Below are 15,682 nucleotides of genomic sequence, written 5' to 3' on the forward strand. Positions count from 1 at the left end.
AGGCTGTTTCAGACTTGGTAGGAAATGCCTCGACCCATCTAGAATATGTGTCTACTAATGCAAGCAGGTATTTGTATCCATATCTTCCAGGCATAACTTCAGTGAAATCAAATTTCCAATGTTCTCCTGGAGTATTACCTGTTTGTCGAACTCCAGACAATCGATGAGTGACCTGTTTAGAGTTTACTGGAGGACATGCAAGGCATTGGCTAGTTAATAATACAACAAGTTTTGATGCATTATTAACATTAAATGATTGTCTAATTAATTCTAATAGCTTTGTTTTCCCTAAACAGGTGGCTTGATGAATTTCATGAGCCAAGCGTTGACCCATTTTTTCTGGTAGCCATATGGCTTTGTCCTTTAATTCATACCACCCAGTGGTTATGTTTTTTTGGTATCCCAATGTTTCAGCCTTTTCCTTGTCTTCTGGAGAGTACTCAGGTTCTAGTGGCAAATGAGGTTGTGGTAGCAAAGGTGCTGTGATTGACGTCCCGTTTGGTTGGAATGCCACTGTTTTAGCAGTCTAATCAGTGAAGTTATTTCCTTGAGTTTCTACAGTTGTTCCATTTTCCTGTGCCTTGCAATGAATAACTGCAACCTTGGTTGGAAGCCAAATAGCTTCTAATAGTGCAAGAATTTCAGGAACATTTTTAATTGTCTTTCCTTCTGAAGTGAGTAACCCTCTTTCTTTGTAGAGGGCCCCATGTACATGCACAGTAGCAAAGGCATATCTACTGTCAGTGTAGATGTTTACAGTCTTACCTTCACTAAGCTGAAGGGCCTTTGTGAGAGCGATAAGTTCTGCCTGCTGGGCTGAAGTCTGGGACCCGGGAGCTTCTGCCCATAGCACTCGTTCTGGAGTAACCACCGTGGCACCTGCGTACCTGACTCCGTCAACCATGTACCTGCTGCCATCTGTGAAGTTAGCTCCGCCTCCTTGAGAGGAGTGTCTTGCAACCCTGGTTGGGTGCCCTGGAAGGCGGCTAAGATTTCAAGGCAATCGTGTGTGACCTCGCAGCGGTCAGCGTCACTGTCAGTTAGCAAGGTCGCTGGATTTAGGGCAACTGGGTTGGAGAATGTAATATGTTCGGGTCCAAGCAGTTGGGTCTGGTAATGAGTTAACCTTGCATCTGAAATCCATTTTCCTGCTGGGGTTTTTAGTACAGTCTCTACCCCATGAGAGGTAACAATATTTAGGGGCCGGCCCAAGGTTAACTTATTCGTTTCTTTTAGTAGGAGTACAGTTGCAGCTGTAGCTCGTAAGCATGTGGGCCAGCTGGTGGCCACTGTGTCCAGCTTGCGTGACAGGTAAGCCATCAGTCATTTCCATGGCCCTAGGTCTTAGGTTAGCACTCCCTTTGCAATGCCCTTGGTTTCGGCCACAAATAAGGTAAAAGGTAAAAGGCTTTTCTAAATTGGGCAGTGCCAGGGCTGGGGACTGCCTAAGAGCGGCCTTTATGTTGTTGAATGCCCATTGGAGTCTCTCAGTCCAAGTAATTTTATCCCCTGCTCCCTTAATAGCCTCATAGAGGAGCTGGGCCAATTCAGCAAAGTTGAGAATCCATAAGGGACAGTATCCTGTGGCTCCTAGGAATTCTCGAATTTGCCTTTTTGTCTTTGGCTCTGGTATCTTTAGGATGGCTGTTATGCGGTCAGGGGACAATTTCCTCTCTCCTGTGCTTAAGATATATCCCAAATATGTCACCATCAGGGAGCAAGTTGGGCCTTTTAGTGGATACCCGTTATCCTAGGTATTGTAAGGTCTTTAATAAATCCTCTGTGGCTTGTTTACAAGTCTCCAGGGTGGGTGCAGCCAATAACAAATCATCAACATGTTGTAAAAGTGTTATTTTTGATCCCCATTTTATTTTGAAATATTGGAATACTTGGCTCAGCGCTACATCAAACAGCGTAGGTGAGTTTTAAAATCCTTGGTGCAGTCTAGTCCATGTTAGTTGACCAGAGTAGCTTCCATCTGGGGCTTCCCATTTGAAGGTGAACAGAGTCTGGCTGATTTTGGCTAGGGGCAGACTGAAGAAGGCATCCTTTAAATCCAACACTGTATAAAACCTGATGGAGGAGATTAACCAGGCTCAAAAACGTATAGGGATTTGGTACAGTTGCATGGACAGTTTCTACCCCCTTACTGACTTCCCAGAGGTCCTGGACAGGCCTGCAGTCATTTGTCCCTGGATTTTGGATCGGTAACAGGGGAGTATTCCAGCTAGACTTGCAAGGCACTAGTATCCCTTCTTGTTTTAATTTATTGATGTGAGGTTCTATCCCTTGTTGTACCTTTCACGGAAGAGAGTATTGTTTCACTCTGATGGGGGTGGCAGTTGCCATGAGCTGGACGACTATTGGAGGTTGGTGCCTTGCTAGCCATGGGGATTAGACTCAGCCCAGACCTGTGGCACAATTTTCATGTAATAAGCTAGCAATTCTTGGTGGTTGGAGGTTTTATCCTACCTAAATTGTTCTGGCAAGAGCTTATATTCTTCAGACAAAGGCAGTGTTACCAAAAGGGTGGCAGGTTGCTCCAAGCTTAGTGGAGTAAATCTCCACCCAATAAAGGCACTGGGCAGTCAGGCAATAAAATGAACAAATGAGTGACTGTGTTCTTGCCTAAGTTGGTGAGCCGCCCTTCTGTCCATGAACAAAATTTAGTTTTCCCTGTGGCCACTGGAATGGCAATGTGGCCTTATTACTAGGCAATTCTAGTTTTCCTTATAGTAGGCACATTGGTCTTTATCCAAATTTGGAAGTTTTTTCACCCCCGTGTTGAATGCTCCTTTAGGGGCCTGAGGTTTCTTGGGTTGGCCTTGTGTGGCCAGCAGAACCTTAATTAGTCTTTTAAGCTGCTTATGTTCAGGTGGGTCGTGATTTGTGAACACTTTACGGGCTATTTCTACAAACTCTGAAAGAACCTTGCCCTCAAATCCCTCTAATCTCTGCAACTTAAATTTTATATTGGGTGCAGACTGAGCTACAAAGGCCAACTTATTTGCCCTTTGATTTTCAGGTGTTTCCAGGTCTATGGGTGTATAGATCTGGTTCGCCTCTAGGAGGCGCTCTAAGAATGCACTTGGAGATTCGGCGGGCTGTTGGGTTACTTCACTAACCTGAGATAGGTTTGTGGGTTTTCACGCTGCAGCTTGAACCCCTCGTAACAGGACCTGGCATAACTGATCGTGAGCCTCCTTACCTCTATTACTATTTGGGGCCCGATTGGGGCGACGGGTGGGGAAAAAAACAGCATCCAATCACTCAGGGTCATATGTGGGGAGACCATTGGGGCCCAGGACAGCCCGTTGGGCCTCTTAGTGGATTCGTTCACATTCCTCAGAAGTGAAGAGAGTCTGTAACAATTCTTGGCAGTGATCCCCGGTGGGCTGGTGAGTGTAAAAGACAGACTCAAGCAGAGAAATGAGACCGTGAGGATTGGTGGAAAAGGAAGGGTTCTGGTTTTTCCAGTTGTAAAGATCACTGGTGGTGAAGGGAACATATAACATAAAAGGGCCATTTGCCACTGCGGCCTCACGCAAGGGGAAGAGTCCAGGAGGGGAACCAGTTGAGGACGGTGAAGAAGGGTAAGCAGAGGAAGGCGGGGACCCTGGTGGGGCAGGACTCTGGAGACAATAAGAGGCGGCAGAGTGGGTGTGTGGGGGAGAGATAAGTGGGTTAGACACTTGGGTGGGGTCCTCTGCATAAGGTTGAGGGTGGGAGATCAGCTCCAGCTCCTCTGCAGAGGTTGATAAAATTGCTTAGGGGCAGAATCAGGGCGCAGCTTGGTGAGGAGAATGGCAGCGGTCTCTCAGCGGTGAGCATTTTTCTTTAACCCTGGAAAACATCTTTTTAACCAAAGGGAGGGTAAGACAGAATTTCAGTCCAAATGAGAATATAAGGTATCTAATGAGGGTGTCCGGGTTTTCTGAAGATAATCCAGCTGACAGCCTGAGCTAAGGGGGACTAAGAGTGCCTTCTGAAGGCCAGTGACATTGAAGGCTGTCCGATCAGTTTCACAAAGGACACGCAAGACTTCGGGGTCCACGGAGGCCCCAAAGTCTGCAGCCTTCTCTCAGAAGGTGTTAAAGTTCATAAGAAAACATTGGAGGACAGTTGGTCTGGAGGATCATTGTCCCACAATGTCCTGTGGAGCGGAAATGGCCAAGCTACACAAAACGAAACTAGACAAACAAAAGGACTTAAACACAGACCAAAACTAACAAATGATATGTATATAATAAAAGATTTTAAAATCAAAATGAAAGTCCCAATGACCAAAAAAAATCAAGTCCAAATGATCAGAACGATGTCTCGTTTGATCCAGGGAAAGAGGCGTCTACGGCTGTGTCCAGCCTAGCCTTTTTCCCAACCAAGGAGTGGACTCACTGAATTCAATGGCGCCTGCCATGGGTTTGTCTCTCTGGGGCTGAAGAACATCTTTTCAGGAATTCCCCCCTAGAGATCCAAAAAGTCCCAGGGCCAAAAGGACGGTAATCGAGAGGCTTAAGGGATTCCAGACGAGCCCCCAGTGTTATGGCCAATGTCTGATGGGTAAAAGAAATTTGCACACGAGAACCAGGTGATAGGAAAAGGAAAAGAGTTTATTTCTGGCAGCCAGGGCTGCACAGGCCAACCAAGGAGCGCAGCCCCGAGTTGAAACCTCTGGCAGATTTTATTTTTAGGTAGGTGGGAATTTTTCGTGACTGACAAAATCTATCCAATGCAAGCAAGCCAGCGGTACATAAGCTAACTTTGTGGTTAGCCCTGTAGCCCCTCCCCACCATGGATTCCCCATAGGGACTTTTCAGGATAAAATGGCAGAGCCGGCTAAAATGGGGTTGGCGATACTACTCTGTTTATTCCCCCATTTATTTTGGCAAGCGATTTGTACAGAAACAGAATGCATATGTTAAGGTCATTAGGGGTTTGGGTGTCTCTTAACAATACAGCTGAGTGGGGTTTAAGTATAAGGCCTATTCAAATGGTTCCCCAGCCACCATGTAACTATCTTGGCATTTCATTTGGTATAATCCCTAGGAATGGTGCCAAGGCCCTACAGTTAGTTTCCCTTGACTCCATCTTTTTAGAAGTTGTACATATAACTAGCACTTTTCTTGCCTAGGCAATCATAGTGAATGACTGTCTCAATTTTAGACCCCATCTAAATAATGCAACTTTCAAATTGACATGACAGAACCTTGCCTAAATCAAATACTCCCAGTAACATTACATTTTCTAAAGAAACACAGGAAAGAAAAGTACTTTCTCATGACCAAGGGTAGAATAGTAAACTATTAGGAGGCACAAGCTTTTGTGGATTTGGCTTGGCCTGGCACAAAACAAATATAACTACAAGCACAGTGATCACCCTGTCCTCACCCCATAGAAAATAACAAAAGCTGAAAAAACACTATCAAACGCTTTGACATTTAAAAAGTATTCCTGCTGCCCCTATAAAATTGCCTTATCTGACCTTTCCTCACTAACCAGGAGACATGTAGTTTTTCATTTCCTCTCCAAAATATAACAAGAGAATGAAGTTTGAGGACCAAAGGTACCACAAACACAAGAGTAAGTACAGCAAATAATGATAATTAGATTGAAGTCAGCTCCTGAGGGAATCAGACCCACCAAAGGAGTCAGAGAGATGGACAGGAGCACAGAACACACCCAAGAACAACTTCAGGAAGAATTCTTCCCTCACCTCTTCACCCATTTTCCCCACCTACTTTCCCCTTCTGTCCCACACACCTAGCCTTGCAGAGAAATGGAAGTAGGCAGCAAAGGCCACCTAGGACCATCCCACTTCAGGATAACACCCCAGGGTATGGGTCAATTTTATTATGTCAAACTCTACTCATTTAAGACAAGATTGATTTGACTGTTAACACATAAGGCAAGAGTTCTTCAGGCTTCAGTTATTTTTGTTTTGTCTGCTAGCAAATATATGAATTGAACCCTGGACCTTGGTCTTATCAGCACCACACTATAACCAACTGAGCTAACTAGGTAGCCTTCAGGTTTCAGTTTTAAAAGCACGTGTACTTGGCCTGTAACAGCTTAAGGCTTTCTTCCCAAAACAATAGTTGCCAGTTTAATCTCCAACAAAGCTGTAGTAACTCTTGCCTATAAAACACTACTCTGGTTCATATGCCTACAAAGTCACCAGTCTAATGTTTGGATATTCAATCATTCAAAATTCTAAACCAAAGATGCCTTCACCTACTCAGGGACTGGGCCTCTTTTCTTTCTTTAAAAACAGTGATTTCTTTCCTGAATGCATCTTAAGTCCCACAACCTTATCAACAGTTTATTTAAACCCTACTCCTATCCCACTCTTGTGCCTCGACAGTTCACTCCTCACACTTTTTATTGGGTTTGTGCTTCTCGGTATTCTTGACCAAGGCAACTGAAGGCATAAGAAATGAGGCCTCGAATCATTCACCCAAGGTGAGTGATTGAAGTAGTAAAAAAAAGAAAAAAATTGAGGTAACTAGTGTGGTTCGGAAGGGACAGTGAGGTAGAAATTGTCACATGGAAATATAAAGTTTTCAAAGCAGTACATTTTATTTTACATTAAACAACAAACTCCCCAATTTGTCTCAGCTGTGACATGTAGATGGCTTTAGATTGCTTTCTGGTGGTCACCCATGCTGAGCAAGATTTTTCAATCTTAAAAACACTCAAGACTCAACAGAGATTCTGCATTTCACCTCAGTTCATAAGTCCAAGTGTTTTCCATTTATCTTAGCATTTTGGCATAGACTCCCTCTGAGGTAAAAGGGTAGAGATGAAGCCATTTCCTTTAAAAATGATTGGTTCACCATAACTTCATTCATGTGACAAAAAGCAGATGATAATAGCATGTTCTCTTATTCTTGTTTCATCAGTAGTGGTAGTGATGCCAGGAACTGTGAAAGGAAGTTACTTTCTCCTTTCCACTTTCCGATAATGCATCCCTCATCCCCACCTGAAGAAAGGGTAACAACTGAGTCCAACTGATACCACACATTAAAAGCCAAACTTTATTACTATTTCAGATGTATCTGATGCCTAAAACTGTACAAAGTGAAAACTAGAAAATTTCAACCTCAAATCCTCTTCAACTTTGATCCCTCCACCAGTTATAATTTGCTATTTCTCTATTTCCTTCTCCATTTGTGGATGGCATTATTGGCTTGGCATGTAAACCAGTTTAGATGCTTTGACAGCATGTATGAATTACAGTGAACAATAGAGTCCGCTTCCTTTGCAGCAAATTTTGACTTCAGCTTTGAGACAACCTTATGATAGAGAGGTCATATTGATTTAATTAATAAATTCCACTCCGATCTAACCCAAGGCTTAGTTGATGATCATTAGGACAAAAAAAACAGAATGAAATACTGCCATTTGCAACAACATGGATGGACCTTGAGAGAGTTATATTAAGTGAAACGAGTCAGGCACAGAAAGAGAAATACCACATGTTCTCACTTATTGGTGGGAGCTAAAAATTCATATATAAATTCACACACAAACATACACACACAAAAAAAAAAACCGGGAGGGGCGGAGAAGATATAACAACCACAATTACTTGAAGTTGATATGACAAGAAAACAGAAAGGACATTGTTGGGGGGGAAGGAGGAGAGGGAGGGGGGAGGGAGGTTTTGATAAGGGGCAACAATAATCAACCACATTGTATATCGACAATATAAAAGTTAAAAATATAAAATAAAATTAAAATTAAAAAAATAAAATAAATAAATAAATAATTATTTTTCTAAATTAATATAACAAATCAGTGAGGACAAAGGGCTTTGTCCTCATCAGAACAATGAACAGTTACTGGAACTGCATTAAACTAAAAAAAGCAATCCCAAGTTAGACCTGGATCTAGTAATGCTATTAAACGTTACCCAGAACAAAGGGAGGCTGCCCTTAGAAACAGGCTTAACCTTTTCCTTCCATCTTCCTCCTATCCCACCCTCTGAGTGATTTAAAAATGGAAAAGATCAAAGCCCAATTGGGCCTTGATTTAGAGGATTTTTTTTTTGTATTCTTGCCTCCAATTTTTGCCAATTTCCAATTTTTCTTTTATTGTTCTTAAAACTTTAGCAAGCATGGCAATATTTTAAACTATTTTCATACACTGACATTATTCTGTTGTAACAAGCCCTTCTTGAGCAGATTTTGATGGTAAGGAGTCATTTCTAATGTGTAAGTCAAGAAGCTGTTGCAAGAGAAATCATGTCTCCATACCCACTGTGCTAGGTGCTATCTGAGGTTTGTTTCTGAAAGAGGTCTATTTAGGCAGCATATATGCGTCAGCACGTAAAGGACAAAGAATTGAAAATAGAGAAAACTTGTGAATGCATTTCAAAACCAATTGTGGTTCAAGCACGGATGGTTCCGCATGGCTGGTACCAATGAGACTGGGGTTTGGGAATTAGTTGTCATCCTTCCTTCTGCCGAACAGTTGTCACAATCACTTATTACGGGGGATGGGCCAGAAAACTGAAGTGTCTATTACAAGGGGGTTCCTGCAACTTAGGGAGCAAGCTCACTACAAACCCAGCTACCTGCTTATAGTAGCAGCCAGAGTGGTAAAAGAGATGTGGACTAGGAATCAAACCACATGTTATTCTGGGACTAAGCCATGCCCCTAACAGGAAACAGGCCAAAAGGAAAACTTTAGTTCTCTGGGAAGATACATATATTTTTCATGTCTCTGGGGTCACCTGAGAACCTATCAAAGGACATTATATGCAATAGGCACTCAAATATACTTGTAGAATGAATGAATAAATGAAAAAATGAATGAACAGTAATCTTCCTCCTACCTACACTCTAATTTCCGAGCCAATTAATAAGCAAGTGTCTTTCAGTCAAGATCTTTTTTTCTGTCTAGGATTTAATGCAATGGCTTGACTTAATAGACACTTCTGTTCCATGAGAAGAGTATCATTCCATTTACTGTTTTTTTATTGCATCTCGCCATCAGACTAAGTTTCTTTTGGTTTTGTAAGGCTGTGCTCTCACCAACTGAGAAACGGGCCAGCCCTCCTTTTGGAACAGAGCTATTTCATTCAGCATTTAGTGTCATCTTCATCAATATTCATATGAATGAAAACAGTAAAAATCTCTCTCACATTTCCACTCTACAAAGCATGACAAAGAGAAGGTGATATATTTATTTAATCACTCCTTCTCAATGTCTTACATGTCACAGCTGCTTGAAGTTTTTTCAACTAATGAAAGGACTGCAATCTTTTATAAAATTTGTTCTTTTGTTTCCACCATAAGCTAGTGAGATACCTTTAAAACCACTTCTGACTTCAAACTAGGCCAATGAGCAAGTGACTTTGGGGCTTCCTGGAACTAGGAAAAATGTCTCCATTTTATGTTGAAACAACCTTGCCTTTTTTCCTGTTTCCTTTTTCCAATTTCCAAGGCAAGTCAATGAGTCTTCTGCACCAGAACTACTTAACTAATTCGTTGAGCATAGTACCTTACAGAGAACAGGCACTCAAATATTATTTACACAACAATAATCAAATCAAAGATATTTTCTATCTTTAGCTGTAATTAGTGATATAATGCACTTTACACTAGGCTCATTTCAACTCTTTTAGCATCAGGTCTAAGAATGGTATATAGCACATGAAAGATATTTTGTTTATCAAATAAATCAAGAAGCAAACCCGAGCCATTTATTTTTGCTCCTTTACTGCCTCTAAGACAGGCCGGGGTGCATCTCATTCACTTCCATCATCAGCATTTAGCATTTAGGAAACTGGATGGAGAACCATGACACCTTGCTTTTTATAAAATTTTTCTATTTCTTCAATCAGGCCAGGGAGCAAGTATCCTTCTGGACAGGATTTTATCTCCCTACTTATTAGCTCAGCGTTTAGGACACTGCCTTACCGAAATCCAGTTTCCCCATGTTTTTATCATTGAATAAACTTAGTAGTGGTTAAATGACTTTTTCTCTGGATCTCACACCTATTACTTCATTTACTCTTGTGAGCACCCAATAATGGTAACATCATTTTTACATTTTAGGGCATGCAGTTCTGAGCCCCACAGGAAGTAACCAGTATTCCTTCATAAGCCAACACTAAAGTCCTATCTGTATAGAACTTTTGGCTTTGTAAATTTAGACACAGATCTTTGTTGCAGGTTCAATAATAATGATAATGCATTTTTGTACTCCCAGTTGCTATCTCTGGAGATAAGAGTAAATAATCAATGTTCATTCAGCAGATACTGTTTATATATGTATGGCCGTTTACAAATTATAAATTGATTTTACATGTATTCTCTTCTGCTACCTAGGACACAATAAAGACGGTTTATCTTTGCATCCCCAATGCATAGCAATGAGATCAGCAAATAGACAATTACTATTCCGTCTTGCATTCATCAGACATTGAATCCCTTACATATACTTAGAGCGTTCTTACACTTAGAGTGTTCAACAATCCTTACTCAAATTTTTCTCTACTTTATTTGCATAGTATAATAACTGTGGTACAATTTTATAAAGCTAGTACTCAGCACCAAAATCAAGTTACATTCATATGGTACTTGAGAGTTCACAAAATGCGAAAATACGTTGCCTTACTCTCAGCTGTGGGCACGATGCAATATGATAAATCTGTAGTGCCTATAACAGTGAGTTCACATAGTAGGCAACTGATATTGATCCATTCATTTAAAAGGTATTTAAACCCCCAGTTTGTATAAGAATTTATATTATCCTTCTCATTGTGGTTCAAGCACACAGTTGAGAATTTTGTAGAGACAAAGCCTGTCTTACAGAAAGCTTTATTCATGCAGATAGCATTTAATGTCTTACATTTACATAGTGCTCTGCGGTTTGGAAAGCACACTCACATTCATTACTTTTTCCTGTTACCTGGGAAAATATACTGGTAAGGTAATAATTAAACTTTTAGCACTTCATTTGGTATAATCCCTAGGAATGGTGCCAAGATCCCTCCCCCCCAACTGCTCCACAACATCTAAGAATGTAAAAAATAATAATAATACTAAGATATAAATAAAGCTTTTAAAATATTTTAAGAAAACATTGGGCACATGACCTAGGGAACAAATCAACAGAGAAACACTGGATTTAAACTACACTTTAGTCTAATTGGATTTGACAGACATCTAGAGAACATTTTATCCAGCAACTACAGAATACACTTTCTTCCCTTCAACACATGCAACATTTTCCAGGAGAGACCACACGTTAAGATATAAATCAAGTCTCCACAAAGTTTTAAAAATTGGAATCATTTCAAGTACCTTCTCAGACCGAAACAGATTAAAGCTAAAAATCAATAACTGGTGAAACTCTGGAAACTATATAAATACATGGAAATGAAACAACATGCTCCTGAATGACCTATGGGTCAAAGAAGAAATAAAACGGGAAATCAAAGAATTTCTCTAAACAATTTTTTAAAAGATGTGCAAAAAATTTTATTGCATAGGACATTATTCATGACACAGAGATTGGGAACTACAAATATGTGGCACTGGAATAAGTCTTACAAAGATTGCATTTTAAGAATTTGTTGCATACATTTTTACAGTTTTTCTCTTTTAAAAATTAGAAGTTATAGCTAAGAGTTAACCACATACAGTGAAGCATTTTACAGACGTTAGAGATTAGAGAAGATGAATGATACAAAGGAAAAAAGCCATAGTTCTTGCTGGCTATATATTGTATTGCCTTCAAAAGCAACCGTGTGTGTTGTAATCAGTTCATCGTTAAATTTTTATTCTTCTTCTCTTTCATCTCATAGGGAATGACTGTCATCTGTATGACTGAAACAGGATAGCTATTATGTCTGAGTTGCAGCTGGTGGGAGAGCAAAAGAGTGGAGAAGAGAGCAAACCCTGTGTCTTAAGACCCAGGCCTGGAAATGGCATGCATCACTTCCACTTACATTTCGTTGATTGCTACAATCACTTGGCTACACATAACTGCAAAGGAGGCTGTGAAGAGTAGTCTAGCTGGGGAGCCACATGTGAAGCAAGAAGGGGAGAATGTATCCTGGTGAACAACTAGCAGTCTCCTACTCACTAGGCCTAGCAGGAGTAAGTGCCATTATTGATTAATGATATCTGCCATGGGTTGGAAGAAAGAAACTGTGGCACCCGTGCATGTTATGCATTAACTGATCTTGCTTTGTGGAATGCAATGTGAACCTTGCAGTGTGGAATGAAAGTCATATTTTCTCTTCTACAGGATTCTGAAGTTTAAATCTAATTCAAAAAATTTAGTTCAACAGACATTTGTTGAGCATTTGCTATGAGAAATGCGCACTTGTTGGGTTCTGTGCCCAGGCGAAAAAAAGCTAGTCCTTTTTGGCTTGCACTAGGATGTGAAAGAAAAATATCCCTGCACTTACTGTCTTTGTGGTGGCCCACATTGAATTGGGGAATACATCTGTAGAAGAAAAAAAAAATAAAGTAGTATATGGAACCACTTGCATGATACCAGGGTCCCTCTGTGCCTTGCTATTCTAAAGCCTAATGCCACCTTCTGTGCCTTCTCTCTAACACTGGCTATACGTCCAGCATTTCCTCTTGCAAAAATGAACAGGTAAAGAAACTTTGATGGAGGAAATATTGAGCGCATATTGGTTTTGAAGAGAGGGAGCTGAGCACTGTCCCTAGATCAATTAAGAATGGCACAACATGGGACAAGTGCCTGCATTAACATAATCATGCTATTGAACAGATGGGGCTATTCTAATTTTTTCCTCACATGGTATAAACATTCCCTAACATTCACTGCTTAACTTAGGGGCTGTTGGTAGACAATCTTTCTTCTGTATTGCACTCCTTATTTAACAGTGCAAGATTAGGACAAGAGATTGAAGGAAAGGAATAAAGGGACTTCTGGTTCCAGACTAGATTTGGAAGGGAAGTCATGGTTTGTTGGGGTGTGGCTTTAGCTTAACCTTTCCAGAATAGCTAGTATGACTGTAGTATTTGGAGGAACCATTAACCAATCTACTGCCTAAAGGGGCTGCTGTCATGAGAGCTGTTTTCTGTGAACCTTGTATAATTCCAGAATGTTCTCTTCTGCTGGAAATGGTGGGAATTACTATTCACTTTGGGTTCTCTCCAAATCCAACCTGTCTTCTACAGTAATCAATGGTCATTTCCATCTGGCTATAGTTCAGGTAAGTCCCATACCTCATGTCTTGCTTCTCAACCCTCTGCTGCCCAGAGCCAGAGCCCCTGTCACAGAAGCCAAAATACATGTCTAGTTGCTATATCAAAAAGGAGGAAGTAGCCTTTACATAAAAGAAAGTCCCTTTTTTCAGAATTTGGTTGAACCAATACTAGTACCAGCTAAATTTTCCTTGGTTCATTCTTTTTCCTTTGTAGGCAACAGCTGAGTATGGTGAGGACAGCTAGAATCCACTTCTATGACTTTTCGTCACATCTCGTAGCCCAAGAAAAACTTTCTTCCCCAGTGAGACCTGTTCGTTGTTGCTTTGCCCCCCTTGGATTTGTCACCCCACTGTCCCAAGGTGACAGAGCCAAAAAGGATTACTCAAAACCCATCTCTTCTGAGCAGTGAGAAGCCCCAAAGTGGTTAACTTCCCCAGAACCCTCAAGCGAGAGGCATCCCTTCCTTAGGAAATTAACCCCGAATTGGGGTTCTCTTCCTGCATTTATTTTCCAGACCAGCAAGTTACAGGAAGAGAATGTAGGTGGGGTTATAGTTTAACAATATAGGCTGGTGACGTTCAGTGAAACAAGTCAGATGACATTCCATTCGACAATTAAGTGATCCACCAAGAAAAGCTTGATCTTAGCAAACATTCCTTCTTACAACAATTTCCCAGTATCTTAACATATCAATCAGTAACTAGTCTGTCTTTGAGCCAGCAACCTCGCTGTATTACGAACCTTTATCTTACACCAGAGGCTTTATAGCCTGAGGAAAATTTCCTGTCCTTTGCAAGGTCAATATTTGAAACTGCAAGGCTTTGGAAAACCAGGCCCTGTGAAGTACATTTGCTTTAGGAATCCTCTACAGTTCTTTTCAATGATTATTCAAGCAACAAAGAGATGACAGTGAGAAGATCGATTAGACATTATAGGATGGCATCATCCAAGGTATTTCTGTCTCTCCATCATGGTCTTACTACCTCCCTGCAGGCACAGGATTTATCATATATCCTCCTACGTCCACAGTCCAAATAATATGAGTTACTGTTCCAGGGAAGGCCTCCAGTTCTTCTGACAGTAGCAACTGGTAGTACTCTAGCTCATGATGGGAGTGGCACAATGACTGGACTCCAGCCATGAGCAAGTTTACTAGAGACTGCCTACTCCCCATTTCTCCTAGCCTCAACAATTCCCAGATCCTTCTTGTCCTGTTTTGTAGTAGAAGAATAATAGTCACAAAATGGATATTAAAAGAAAGGTAACAATGTGAAAGTGGAGGGGGCCAATAGTACTTTGGTAGTTTCATTATTATTATTATTATTTTATCAATACACAATGTAAACATTTTTTGTGGACCTTTACCAAATTCTCCCGAAACTCTCCTCCCCTTCACCCTTTCTCACCTCTCATGTTCTCAGTTCTGTCCTCTCCTTCTGAAAGTTCAAGGAATTACTGTGATTGTTGTATTTTTCTTTCTTGTTTTTTTGTTTGGTTTGTTTTGTTTTCTCAGCTCCCACTTATGAATGAGGAACTGTGGTATTTCTCTTTATGTACCTGGCTTGTGTCACTTAACATAATTTTCTCTAAGTTCATCCGTGTTGTTTTTAATGTCAGAATTTCATTCCTTTTCATGGCAGAGTACTATTCCATTGTGTATATATACTGTATTGACCTTCTTTAATCATCTCTCAATGAACATTCAGGTTGGTTCCAACTATTTGTCATTGTAAATAGACCTGCAATAAACATGGGAGTGCAGGTATCCCTTCGACACGATGACTTCCATTCCTTTGCGTATACCCCAGGAGCAGGATTGCTGTATCATATGGAAGTTCTATGTCTAATTCTTTGAGGAACCTCCATAATGTTTTCCCTATTGTCTGCAGACCCAACAACAGTATAGGAGGGTCCCCCTTTCTCCACATCCCCACCAGCATTTCCCACTCTTTCCCTTTTGAAACTGGCCTGTCTAAACGGTGTGAGATGATATCTCATATGGTTTTGATTTTGATTTTCCTGATGCTTAGTGATGTTGAGCATTTTCTCACATACCTATTGGCTATTTGTATGCCTTCCATTGAAAAATGTCTATTCAGTTCCTTTACCCATTTCTTTAAACAGGCTACTTGTTTTTTGACTGTTAAGTTGTTCCTTCTGTATTCTGGATATTAATCCCTTGTCTGATGTACAGTTTGCAAATATTTTCTCTCATTCTGTAGGTTGTCTTGTTGCTCTGCTAACTGTTTCTACTGCTGTGCAGAAGCTTTTTAGTTTGGTATAATCTTGTTTGTTTATTTTTTTTGCTGCCTGTGCTTTTGCGGTCTTGTTCATAAAGTCTTTACCCAGTCCTACTACTGAAGTGTTTCCCCTATGTTTTCTTTCTTTTTTTTTTAATCTTGTTTATTTATTTTTTAAATTTTGTTTTGTCGATATACATTGTGGCTGATTATTGCTCCCCATCACCAAAATCTCCCTCCCTC

General features: G+C 40.7%; 1 non-coding gene across 1 annotated transcript; it reads left to right on the plus strand.

Annotated features, from left to right (window-relative positions):
- Nucleotides 1-12,342: 12,342 nt before the first annotated feature.
- Nucleotides 12,343-12,464, plus strand: LOC134368810 (small nucleolar RNA SNORA31). Its single transcript, XR_010022511.1, has one exon. It is a non-coding gene; the product is annotated as a small nucleolar RNA SNORA31 (small nucleolar RNA).
- Nucleotides 12,465-15,682: the final 3,218 nt, after the last annotated feature.

The sequence above is a fragment of the Cynocephalus volans genome, chromosome X, assembly GCF_027409185.1.
Source record: "Cynocephalus volans isolate mCynVol1 chromosome X, mCynVol1.pri, whole genome shotgun sequence".
NCBI classification, from domain to species: domain Eukaryota; kingdom Metazoa; phylum Chordata; class Mammalia; order Dermoptera; family Cynocephalidae; genus Cynocephalus; species Cynocephalus volans.